The following is a 12,309-nucleotide window of genomic DNA, read 5'->3' as shown; positions in this document are numbered from 1 at the left end:
CAAACGGCATCACTGCTGACTCCTGGAGTCATTTCAGACGAACCCTCTCTGCTTCTTGTGGCCTCATGGTTGGACTGGCTATCACTACCAGTCCATATTCCTGGACTCCAGGAATCTTCTGGCTCACACTTCCAGGCTTTGAAACTCTAGGGGGTAGAGAATTTACTCCTAGCACCTAGGGGGTAAAAAAAAGAATGAACCAAAAGAAATACAAAGGCCAGTCCATTAGGGGCTCTCAGAAGAAGCCCCCATTGTCCCTTCTCCTTATAACATGGATGAGTGGAGAAACCATCTCACTCAGCAAAAAAGATGGCCAGAGTTGACTCAGACTTTTTGGAAGGTGACAGTAATTCTGGTTTCACAGCCAATAGAAATAGACTTCTTTTAATTTTGTGGAAGCCAACCAGAACCAATTACAGAATATCTTCACAAATTCTACTCATGTGTATGTGTGTGAAGAGACATTTACATTACAAAATTTCTAAATGTGAGTATTTTGATTTAAGTTTTTCACATTAGCTTTTTCTACTACCTCAACCCAGAGTACCTCCCAGTCCAAAGTAGTCCTGTAACAGAGACCTTATGTCAGACTTGCTACCTGGGTGGCTTAGTACAAAGAACCCTGGTCCTGACATTCAGGCTTGCATCTCCAACTGCATACTGGACATATCAAACAAGATGCTCTATAGACATTTTTTGTTTTTGTTTTTGCAAGGCAATGGAGTTAAGTGATTTGCCCAAGGTCACACAACTAGGTAATTATTAAGTGTCTGAGGCCAGATGTGAAATCGGGTACTCCTGACTCCAGGGCCAGTGCTCTATCCACTGTGCCACCTAGCTATTCCCTCTATAGATATTTTAAATGCAACATGTTCAAAACTGAACTCATCTTTTCTCATTAAACTTTCCCCTCCTCCTAACTTCTCTATTACTGCTGAGGGTACCTCCATCCTTCAAGTCACTCAAATTTGCCTTCCATATCCAATTTGTTGCTAAATCATCTTATCAATTCTACTTTCACAGTATTTCTCATATATGTCCCCTTCCCTCTTCTGACATTGTCACTGCCCTGGTGTAGCCCTCATTATTTCACACTTGGACTACTGCAAAAGCCTTGTGCTTGGACTTCCTATCTCAAGTGCTCAAACTCATTCTCTACTTAGTTAACAAAGGAATCTTCAGGATCAAATAAAAAAATTCTCTGTTTGGCTTCTCTTTCTTCATCTTTTCTTTTTTTTTGGTGGTTCTTTTTAAAGTTTTATTGATGGTGTCTGTTTATAGTCATCAACATTTAAGGATTTCTCTTTATGAGAGGTCTCTTTTAATAAAATAAAAGTTAAGTAAAATTAATGACAGTGATCTTATTCACTGTTTGTCCTTTCTTCTTGAAGAGGAAGGTGATGTCATGACTTGAAAATGAATTGTATTAATGTGAGGGAAGCTGTGCAAAGTCACCAGTCTCAGTTAACTCCGGAGCCATATTGATCCAGGATGATTGGAAATGACTCCCACCTTATCTGAAAGGGCATGCAATTTTTCATATATAATGATCCACCTCTCTATTTAAAAAAGGAATCAAACCAGAAATCTTTTTTTCCTCATTTCCTACTCCATTAACAAAAAAATAATTTGTGACAAACCTGGATATTTCAGCAAAAACAATTTCATCAATGACAATACAAAGGAGATGTCTCTTTCTATATCCTAAGTCTTTCTATATCCTTTTCTAATACAGATAACACATTTCATCACTGATCCTCTAGAATCCTGAATGTTCATTGCTTTTATGGTTTTCAAAGTTGTTTGATTTTCAATTAGGTGTTAAAGATGACAAAAAAGGAAAATGATGAATGTTGGAAGGACTGTGAGCAAACGGGCACATCGATGCATTGTTGATGAACCTGTAAATGTGTATACTCATTCTGGAAAGCAATTTGGAATTGTACACAAAAGTTACTGAACAGTTTTTCCTATCATTGCAATTCTCAAAAGATATCAAAGAAAGAAGAAAAGGTCCTTTATGGTTTATGTGTATAGTAGCTCTTTTTGTGGTGGCAAAACAAAACAAAAACAGAAACAATAACTAAAGGGAAACTAAGAAGATGTATATCAATTGTGGAATGGCTAAACAAGCTGTGTCATGATTATGACTGTGGTCCTAGAGTAATATAAGAAGTGAGGAAATAGAGGATTTAAGGATATATGAATTACTGCAGAGAGGAATCATCAGAACCAGAAGAATAATTGGTACCATAATTGTTAAATAATTTAAATTATAAATGAAATTGATTTTTAAACTAATTAAATTAGTAAATGAAATTAATGCAATATCATATTATTAAAATGAACAGTTTTATAGACTTTGATAAACTGATAAGAACAGAATCTGTTTGACTGTTAAAGGCCTTCATAAACGGACCTTATCCAATATTTTTTTATTAAAGATTTTATTTGAGTTTTACAATTTTTCTCCCAATCTTACTTCCCTCCCCCCCACAGAAAGCAATCTGTCAGTCTTTATTTTGTTTCCATGTTGTACATTGATCCAAATTGAGTGTGCGTATCCAATATTTCTAGTCTTTTTTTAACATCTGATTCTTTCCTTTTTGACCAAGTGACACTGACCTTCTTGCTATTCCTTCCATAAGATCCTTCCTCTCCCAACTCTGCATTTTCACAAACTGTCCCCCCATTCCTGGAATTCTCTCTCCACATCTTCATCTCAGGGCTTACTTCAAGTTTCTGCTAGGATCCCACCTTTTGTAAGAAGCCTTCATTTTAACGTAGTTCCTTTCTTCTGAGATGATCCATAATTGAATCTGTTAAGGGTCTTATTTATGTATAATTTGCTTTTACACTGTGAACTCTTTGAAGACAGAGACTGTGATCTCTCATTCTTTGTATTCTCAGGGCTGGCGAATAGAAGGCCCTTAATGAAGGAGGCTTCAGAAACCAGGACTTTTCTTGACTAATCCTTATTCCCTTCTAATAGTCACATCAAGGAGGCCCTCACTTGCAAATATTTCATATACTTTATATAAATGGGAATGTGGATAAATGCCAGGATAGATAGATAGATAGATAGATAGATAGATAGATAGATAGATAGATAGATAGATAGATGGATGGATATTTTCTTGTTAATTGTCCAAAATTTTTCACCCCATTCTTTAATGTCTTCCTTCAAATACCTTGGGAATGACTTTTTCAGCATTGTCAAAATTATCCAACAGCATGTACTTTTGTTGTTATTGTTCAGTTGTTTTTCAAGTATGTTTACTTCTTTATGACCTCATTTGGGGTTTTCTTGGCAAAGATATTATAGTTGTTCACCACATCCTTCTCCAGGCCAGATCTAAATTTAGGAAAATGAGTCTTCTTGACTCCGAATCAATACTCTAACCACTATGCCATTTAACTGCACTAAATGATGTTTTTCAATCATGTTCTAGTCTTTGTGATCCATTTGGGATTTTCATGGCAGAGATACTGGAGTAGTCTTCCTGACTTCAGACCTGGTACTCTATCCACTGGACCACCTGGCTGCCTTCTGTTTTGCATATAGTTGTTCTAATTTCTTTGTTTTTTCCCATCATTGTTTTCTTCAGGTTGATTTCCAGTTCCCTACATAAACACATTCAAGACTGTGATATTAGAGTATAATTTTATTATTTTTACTGATTCTTTGCATTTTCTTGTTCTAAGATAGGGTTATTCAAGTATTCTATTTCTTCTTCTATTATTTGCACATATTTGGACAACATAGCTCCTAATAATTGCTTTAATTTCATCTTCATGGGATGTATATTTACTTTTATTTTCCATACTGGTGATTTAATTTCATTTTTAAAAATCAAATTAACTAATGGTTTAAATACTTTATTTCTTTCCCCCCATAAAAACATCTACTAGTTTTATTAGTTCTATGGCTTTTAATATTTTCAATTTCATTAATCTCTCCTTTGTTTGTTCATGATTTCTATTTTGGTTTTTAGTTTGGAATTTTTAATTTTTAATTGCACGCCCAAAGCATTGATCGGCTCTTTCTCTCTTTTACTGATGTGAGTGTTTAGACACATAAAATTTCCCCTAAGCACTGTCTTGGCTGCATCTCATTAATTTTGGTGTGTTTTTCCATTGTTGTCATTATCTTTAATAAAATTGCTGTTTTTATGATTTGTTCTTTGATCCTCTCATTCTTTAGAATTATTTAGTTTCTGATTTTTAATCTATGCTTCAACTGAATGTAATCTATACTTTTATGGAATGTAATTTTTATTGTAGTATGATCTGAAAAGTGCATTTAATACTTCTATTTTTCTGCATTCATCTGTAATATTTTTATGCCCTAATACATGATAAATTTTTGTGAAGGTGCCATATACAAGTAAAAGGTATATTTCTTTCTATTCTCATTCAATTTTATTTCTAACTTTTCTAAAATTCTATTCTAAAATTTCTAACTGCTTTCTTATTATCTTTTTCTAGATCTGGTGGAGACAAATGGAAGTTCCCCCACTAGTATTGTTTTATTGTCTCTTTCCTACTATAACTCCTTTAACTTTTCCTTCAAGAAGGTGGATACTATGCCTTCAGTGCATATATGTTTAATATTTATATGAATTCATTGTCTCTGGTACCTTTTAGCAAAACATAGTTTTCCTGTTTATCTCTTTTAATTAAGTCTATTTTTGCTTTTGCTTTGTTTTAGATCATGACTACTATCTCTGTCTTTTTAAAATTCAGAAGAATAATAGATTGTGTCCCTCTGTTTCAAATGCACCTTTTGTAAACAACATAGTGTTGAATTCTGGGTTCTAATCCATTTTACTCTGTACTTGTTTTATGGGTGAATTCATTCTATTCCTACTCCCAGTTATAACTGGTAATTGTATATTTCCCTCCATCCTATTCTCTCTACTTATCCTTTTTTTTAACCCTGTTCCCTCCTCAAAAATCTGTTTTGCTTCTATTAGTTCCTTCAGTCTGTCCTCTCCTCTTCCCCCCTCAACCCCACTCTTTTCTTTAGCCCCTTGTCCTTCTATTTCGAAATTGGGTAATTTCTCATTGGTACAAATTTCAGGGTTTTCTGATTCTTGGGGAGCTAAACAACCTGACTTTTCAGGGAGCTGTCTTGGTGGGAAAATTTGTTCTATTTGGTGGGAAGTTTGATTCTATTTTCACTTTAGCCTCTGGTTCTAATAAATCTAAGCATTTTATGAATATATGTATATCTGTATGCATGTATGCATATGTAAATATATGTATGTATGTACACAAATATAGAGATGCTTTACAGTAAGTTATTAAATCTGATTGCTCTATTCTGTACCTATTTTGGCATTTTATATATACATTTGTGTGTGTATACATACCTAAATACACACAGACACACACACACACACACACACACACACACACACACGTGTATAAATAAATAAATAAATATAGTTTTGACTTTTTGAACTGGTACAGATGAGGGTAAGGTCCAAGAGTTACTCACTCCCCCAGCTTCACTCCCACTTTCTTCTCCATTACAAAAACTATTCCTTGAATTCCTCATTTATATGAGATAATTTCCCTCATTCTTCTTTTTCCCTGTTTCCCAGTACATCCCTTTCTCATCATTTTTTCTTTCGAGGTCATTTCAACATAAAAGATTCACACCCTTGCCCTCTTAAGTGGATGACTTCTGATTGCCCCAATGATGAAAAAGTTCCCAAGGTTTATATGTATCATCTTCTCATTTTGAAATGTAAACAGTTTAAACTTATTAAGTTCCTTATGATTTCTCTATCATGTTTCCTTTTCAATATATTTCTCTTGAATCTTGTGTTGAATGGCAAATTTTCTATTTGTTAGAAATCCTCCATTTCACTAAATAACCATTTTCCCTCTTGTAGAATTATATTCAGTTCTGTAGATTCTTCTTGGTTATAATCCTAGCTACTTGGCCTTCCTGAATATCACCAAGCCCTTCTTTATAGTGGTAGCTGCTAAATCTTATGTGATCCTGACTGTGGTTCCATGGCATATCAATGGTTTCTTTCTGGCTACCACCTTTCAGGCAGTCTAATAATTCTTAACCTCTCCTCGATCTATTTTTCAGGTCATTTTCAGGTCATTTGTTTTTCCTATGAGAAATTTATTTCAATTCTACTTCATTTCTTCCTTTGCCTTCTCCTTCTCCATCTTTTCCTTTGTCTTGTTTCTTTTTTTTTTTTGGTAAGGCAATGGGGTTAAGTGACTTGCTCAAGGTCACACAACTAGGTAATTATTAAGTATCTGAAGCCGGATTGGAACTCAGGTCCTCCTGACTCCAGTGCCACTGTGCCATCTTGCTACCCCTGTCTTATTGTTTCTTGATAGCTCATGGAGTCAAACTTTCACTTGGAAAAATTCTAATTTTAAGAAGTTATTAGAAGGAGAATAAATAGCTTATAACAAAATGTAGAAAACTTTACTTCAGTAATGAATTGTCTGTAAAACAGAATAGAGCAATCAGATTCAATAACTTACTGTAAAGCATCTCTATATTTGTGTGTATACATACATACATTTACATATATATCCATGCATAAAGATATACATATATTCATAAAATGTTTAGATTTATTATAACCAGAGGCTAAAATGAAAATAGAAAACTTCCCACCAAATAGAACAAAATTTCCCCCCAAGACAATTCCCTGAACAGTCAGGTTGTTTAGCTCCCCAACAATCAGAAAACCCTGAAATTTGTACCAACAAGAAATTAGATACTTTTCCAAACTAGAAATGCCAAAAAGTCAGCCAGCAGCCCACCAGAAATAGGAATGGAGTTAGTTAACAAAGCCATAGTATAGCATGACCCAGAAGACAAGAGAAATGTACAGCTTTGAGTTTTCTTTAAAAAGACAGGAAGAGGGGCAGCTAGGCGGCACAGTGGATAAAGCACCAGTCTTGGAGTCAAGGAGTACCTGGGTTCAAATCTGGCCTCAGACATTTAATAATTACCTAGCTGTGTGGCCTTGGGCAAGCCACTTAACCCCATTGCCTTGCAAAAACCTAAAAAAAAACCAAAACATCTAGAGGGGCCTAACTCCAAGAAGCAGAGGTTGGCATAGGAACCAAGGCAGAGGAAAACCAAGCAGAGCTAACCACTGAACAGGGGCTAGAGGATAACACTAACACAAAGGTCTAATTCAGTAAGAGATGAGTAAATCAAAGAAAACACCTTAGAATATCAAACAGAATTGCAAATCTAATTTCATAACTACTGCAAGAGAGAGACTAAAAGGAAAACTATTTTCCACAAGAATTGAATGAGGACTTGAAAGAAATAAAGCAAGAGATAATAAAAATGAAATAAAAGTTTTTGGGGAAAGAAGCAGGATAAGTGGCTTAGGGATAAGAAGGAGAGCACATGTAAAAATGGTGAATCTTACCCAAGAAATGGACCCCTAGAAAATCAGAATAGACCAAACAGAAATCAGTGACTCCAAAAGAAAGAAAGAAATTTTAAAATAAAAATCACATATTGAAAAAATAGAAAAAATATAAGATATTTAATATCAAAATAACTCACCTGGAAAATAAGTCACAGATAATTTAAGAATCTTCAGACACCCTGAAAACAATAATTTTTAAAACTTATGTACTGGGGCAACTAGGTGGCACAGTTGATAGAGTACTAGCCCTGGAGTTGGGAGTACCTGAGTTCAAATCTGGTCTCAGACACTTAATAATTATCTAGCTGTGTGGCCTTGGGCAAGCCACTTAACCCCATTGCCTTGCAAAAACCTAAAAAAAAACCTTATGTACTTTAAGAAATAATAAATGAAAATTGTTCAGACTTATTCGAAACAGAAGTCAAGGTTTAGACACAATGAATCCACCCATCTTCTTCTGAAAGAAACTCCCAAAAGTTCCAACAAGTGTTCCTTCAGAACTTTAATGTCTTCACAAGCTATCAAGGGAGAGAAATAAGAAAAAGGGAGATGCTTGGTGGTGAATTGGTTGTATCTGGAGGGTTTTAAGAGAAGAAAGATAAAGGCATATAAAAGGAATACATTTTTGTATGGAGGAAGAACAGGTGGAACCAATATACAAAAATGGAAGAAGAGGTGTAGAGACTGACCACCAGAGGAACCTCATTAAACTAAAATGGACAAAGAAGTGAATACATTATAGGGTTTGGTATAAAAATACATTATTCTAAATAGGAAAAGCAGGGATAGTAGGAAAGTCAGGTGAGTAAAGAGGGAGGATAATAACCTGAGAGGGAAAAACTACAAGCAAAAATAAAAACAAAGTTCACATCTTGATGGAGATATTAAAACAACTGAAGAATGGATGCACATTGACAACTGAAGAATGGATGCACAAACTGTGACATATGAATGTTATGGAATACTATTAACCAGTAAGAAATGATGAAACAAAATTTCAGAGAACTGATACAGAGAATGAAAATAGGAGACTATACAACTATTTACATGAGAGCCATATTGTAAAGAAATAGGACTTTGAGAAATACAAGTACTCTGATCAATAAAATGGCCAAGGGAATCTATGATGAATTGTGTTTACCCACACCTGAGAGATGGTAGGTTACCAGGTACAGCAAAATACATTTTTGGACATGGTTACTGTATGGTTTTTTTAGCATGACTATGTTTGTTATGCGATTTTTCTCTCTTGATTTTTAACAGATGGGTAAGATGGGGCTTAATAATGAGAGAGAGAAAGAGCTAGCTAATATAACACTCTTAAAAATGCACAGAAGAGGACAGAAAGAGGCTGTGAAGGAAACAGAGAAGTAGGAGTCTTAATATTTGGTTTGTAACATACCTTTTTTAAAAAGTGGGCAGTTATATTTAGAATTCTTTTTCTGTGATTGATATGCATATAAATACTTTTTAAAAATAAAATTATTTTTCTAACTACATGTAAAGGCAGTTTTCAAAAAAACATTTTTTGGTAAGGTTTTGAGTTCCACATTTTTCTCCCCTCCTCCCTTCCCTTCCCCCTTGCCTAAACATTGAGTAATCTATTATGGGTCATACATGTATAACTATGATAAACATATTTCCATATTAATTATGCTGTGAAAGAAGAATCAGAACAAAAAGGGGAAAAAACTATCAAACATAAACCAAATTTTAAAAATTGAAAATAGCCTAAGCTTTGGTCTGCATTCATATTTCAAAGTTCCTTCTCTGGATTTGGATGGTATTTTCTATCACAAGTCCTTTAGAGTCTTTGATGATTATACTACTGAGAACAAGTCCATCATAAATGAAGATCATTCAATGATGCTGTTCATATATACAGTGCTCTGATTCTTCTCACTTCACTCAGCATCAGTTCAGACAAGTCTTTGCAAGTCTTTTCTGAAGTCTTGACCCTCATGAATTCTTACAGAAGAAAAGTATTCCATCACATTCATATACCACAATTAGCCACTCCCCAGTTGATGGGCATCCCCTCATTTCCAATACTTTTTCCATTATAAAAAAAGAGCTGCTATGCCTATTTTTGTATATGTGGATTTTTTGCCTTTTCTTATAATCTCTTTGGGATATGGATATAGTAGTATTATTATGAGATCATTGGGTATACAGTTTTATTGTCCTTTGGGCATAATTCCAAATTGCTTTTCCAGAAAAGTGGATCAGTTCACAATTCCACCAACAATGCATTAGTGTCCCAGTTTTCCCATATCCCCTCTAAAATTGATCATTTTCCTTTTTTGTCATACTGGCCAAGCTGACAGGTAGGAGGTGGTACCTCAGAGTTGTTTTAATTTACATTTCTTTAATAAATAATGATTTACAGCATTTTTTTCATGTTACCATAGATATCTTTAATTTTTTTTATCTGAAAACTGCTTGTTCATATCCTTTAACCATTTATCATTTGGGGAATGACCTGTATTCTTATTAATTGATTCAGTTCTCTATACATTTTAGAAATGAGTACTTTAAAGGGCAGCTAGGTGGTACTATGGATACAGCATCAGCCCTGGAGTCAGGAGGGATCTGAGTTCAAATTTGGCCTCAGACACATAATAATTACCTGGCTGTAATGGCCTTGGGCTAGTCACTTAACCCCACTGCTTTTTCAAAAAAAAAGTCCTTTATCAGAAATACTAGCTGCAAAAATTGTTTGCCAACTTTACTTCAATCATTTTAATATTGATTACATCAATGCAATCAAAATTATCCAGTTTGCATTTTAAAATGTTCTCTATCTCTTCTTGATCACAAATTCTTCCCCTTTCCATAGATCTACCAGATAAATTATTTCTTATTCTCCCAACTAGCTTATGGTATCACCTTTTATGTATAAATCCTTTACCCATTTTGATCTGATATTGGCATAAGAGATGTTCTATGCCTAGTTTCTGTCATATTATTTTCTTATAAATTTATTTTTGGTGTTTAAATTCAGAATAAACAATTTTGAATTTATTTAGTATTTTATCTTTCCATAGTGTCATGTAAAAACAATTTTTAACATTTGCTTTAAAACTTTGAGTTCCAATGAACACATTAGCAGCAACATTGTGAGATGATCAACCCTGATGGATACAGCTGCTCTCAGAGGTTGAGAGCTAGGACAACCCTATTAGACCAGCTATGGACAATGCTATACCCATCCAGAGGAAGAAAAGCAAAACAATACAAAAAAAAAATCCTTCAGAATCTGATGCACTACATTCACTTTTTAAAAAATATCCCTTACGTATTTCTTTCCCTTGATTCTAATTCCTCATGCTGAAAATGACTAATCTATAAACATGTTTAACACAAATGAGTATGTACAATATTAACCTGATTGTTCGCCACTGAGGAGAGGGGTGTGGGTTGGAAAGGAAGGGTGGAAGGAAATTTTGTAACTTAAAAACATAGGGCAAATGGATGAATGTTGAAAAACTTTCAGTATTTGGTAAAAATAAAATATCAATTAAAAAAAAATTTTGAGTTCTTAATTCTCTCTCCACATCCGCTTTCATTGAGAAGGTAAACAATTTAATATAGTTATACATGTGTGGTCACATAAAATATTTCCATAACAATAATGTGAAAGAAAACATAAAAAAGGTTTAAAAATGCTTCAAATTGCATTCAGATACCATCAGTTCTTTCTTTGGGGATGGATAGCATTTTTCATCATAAGTCATACAGAATTGTCTTGGATCATTTGTAGCTGAGAAGAGCTATCATCTTATTGACATAACTGATCATCTTATAATATTGCTTACTTTGAACACTTCACTTTGCATCAGTTTATCTAAGTCTTTCCAGATTTTTCTGATAGCATCCTGCTCAACATTTCTTATGGCACTATATTATTCCATCAGAATCACATACCACATTTTATTCAGTCATTCCTCAATTGAAGGGTATCCCCTCAGTTTCTAATTCTTTACCACCAGAAAAAAAGCTGGTATATTTTATACAAAGAGGTCCTTTCCTTTTTTGTTTTTTTTTTATCTTTTGGATACAGATCTAGTAGTGATATTGCTAAGTCAGAGTTTGCATTGCTTTACAGCTCTTTGGGTATAGTTCCAAATTGCTCTATAGAATGGTGAATCACAACTCCACTAACAAACAGTTCATTAATGTCTCATTCTCATATCACCTCTAATATATGTCATTCACATATTCTGTAGAAAATAGTACCTCAGAATTGTTTTAATTTGAATTTCCCCAACTGATAGTGTTAGAATCTTTTTTTTTAATGGATATAGATAGCTTTGATTACCTCATCTGAAAACTTCATATCTTTTGATCATTTATTATTTGGGGAATGGTTCATATTTTTAAATTTTCAATCAGTTCTGTTTAAAAATGAGGTCTTTATCATAGAAACTTGCTATCATTTTTTCATAGTTATTGCTAACAGTATTTCCCTCCATTCTATTTGTCTTCCCTCCTCCTTTATTCTATTTTCTCTTTCCTTGCATCCTGTTCCTCCTCAAAAGTGTTTTGCTTCTGGTTACCCCTCTCCCAATCTGTCCTCCCTTTTAACATTGAGTGCCCCCCCCCATCCTTTTCTCATCAACTTTCCCTCCTACTTTCTTGTTGGGTAAGATACTCAACTTAGTGTATGTATTATTCTCCCTTTGAGCCATTTCTGATGAGTAAGGTTCCCTTTCTCAATTACATTCCTCTCTCATCTCTTAATTTTATAGCATACCTTCATCAGAATATGTATCCTTGTATCAGAATGGATCATTTAAAAACTTAAAATAATTTAATTCTAAAGAATTGGTCCAAACTATTTATAGGAAAAATGGATAATTTCATCATAGAAAATAAG

Source organism: Macrotis lagotis, chromosome 4, assembly GCF_037893015.1.
Source record: "Macrotis lagotis isolate mMagLag1 chromosome 4, bilby.v1.9.chrom.fasta, whole genome shotgun sequence".
In the NCBI taxonomy this organism is placed as follows: domain Eukaryota; kingdom Metazoa; phylum Chordata; class Mammalia; order Peramelemorphia; family Peramelidae; genus Macrotis; species Macrotis lagotis.
Note: the sequence above shows the minus strand (reverse complement) of the source record.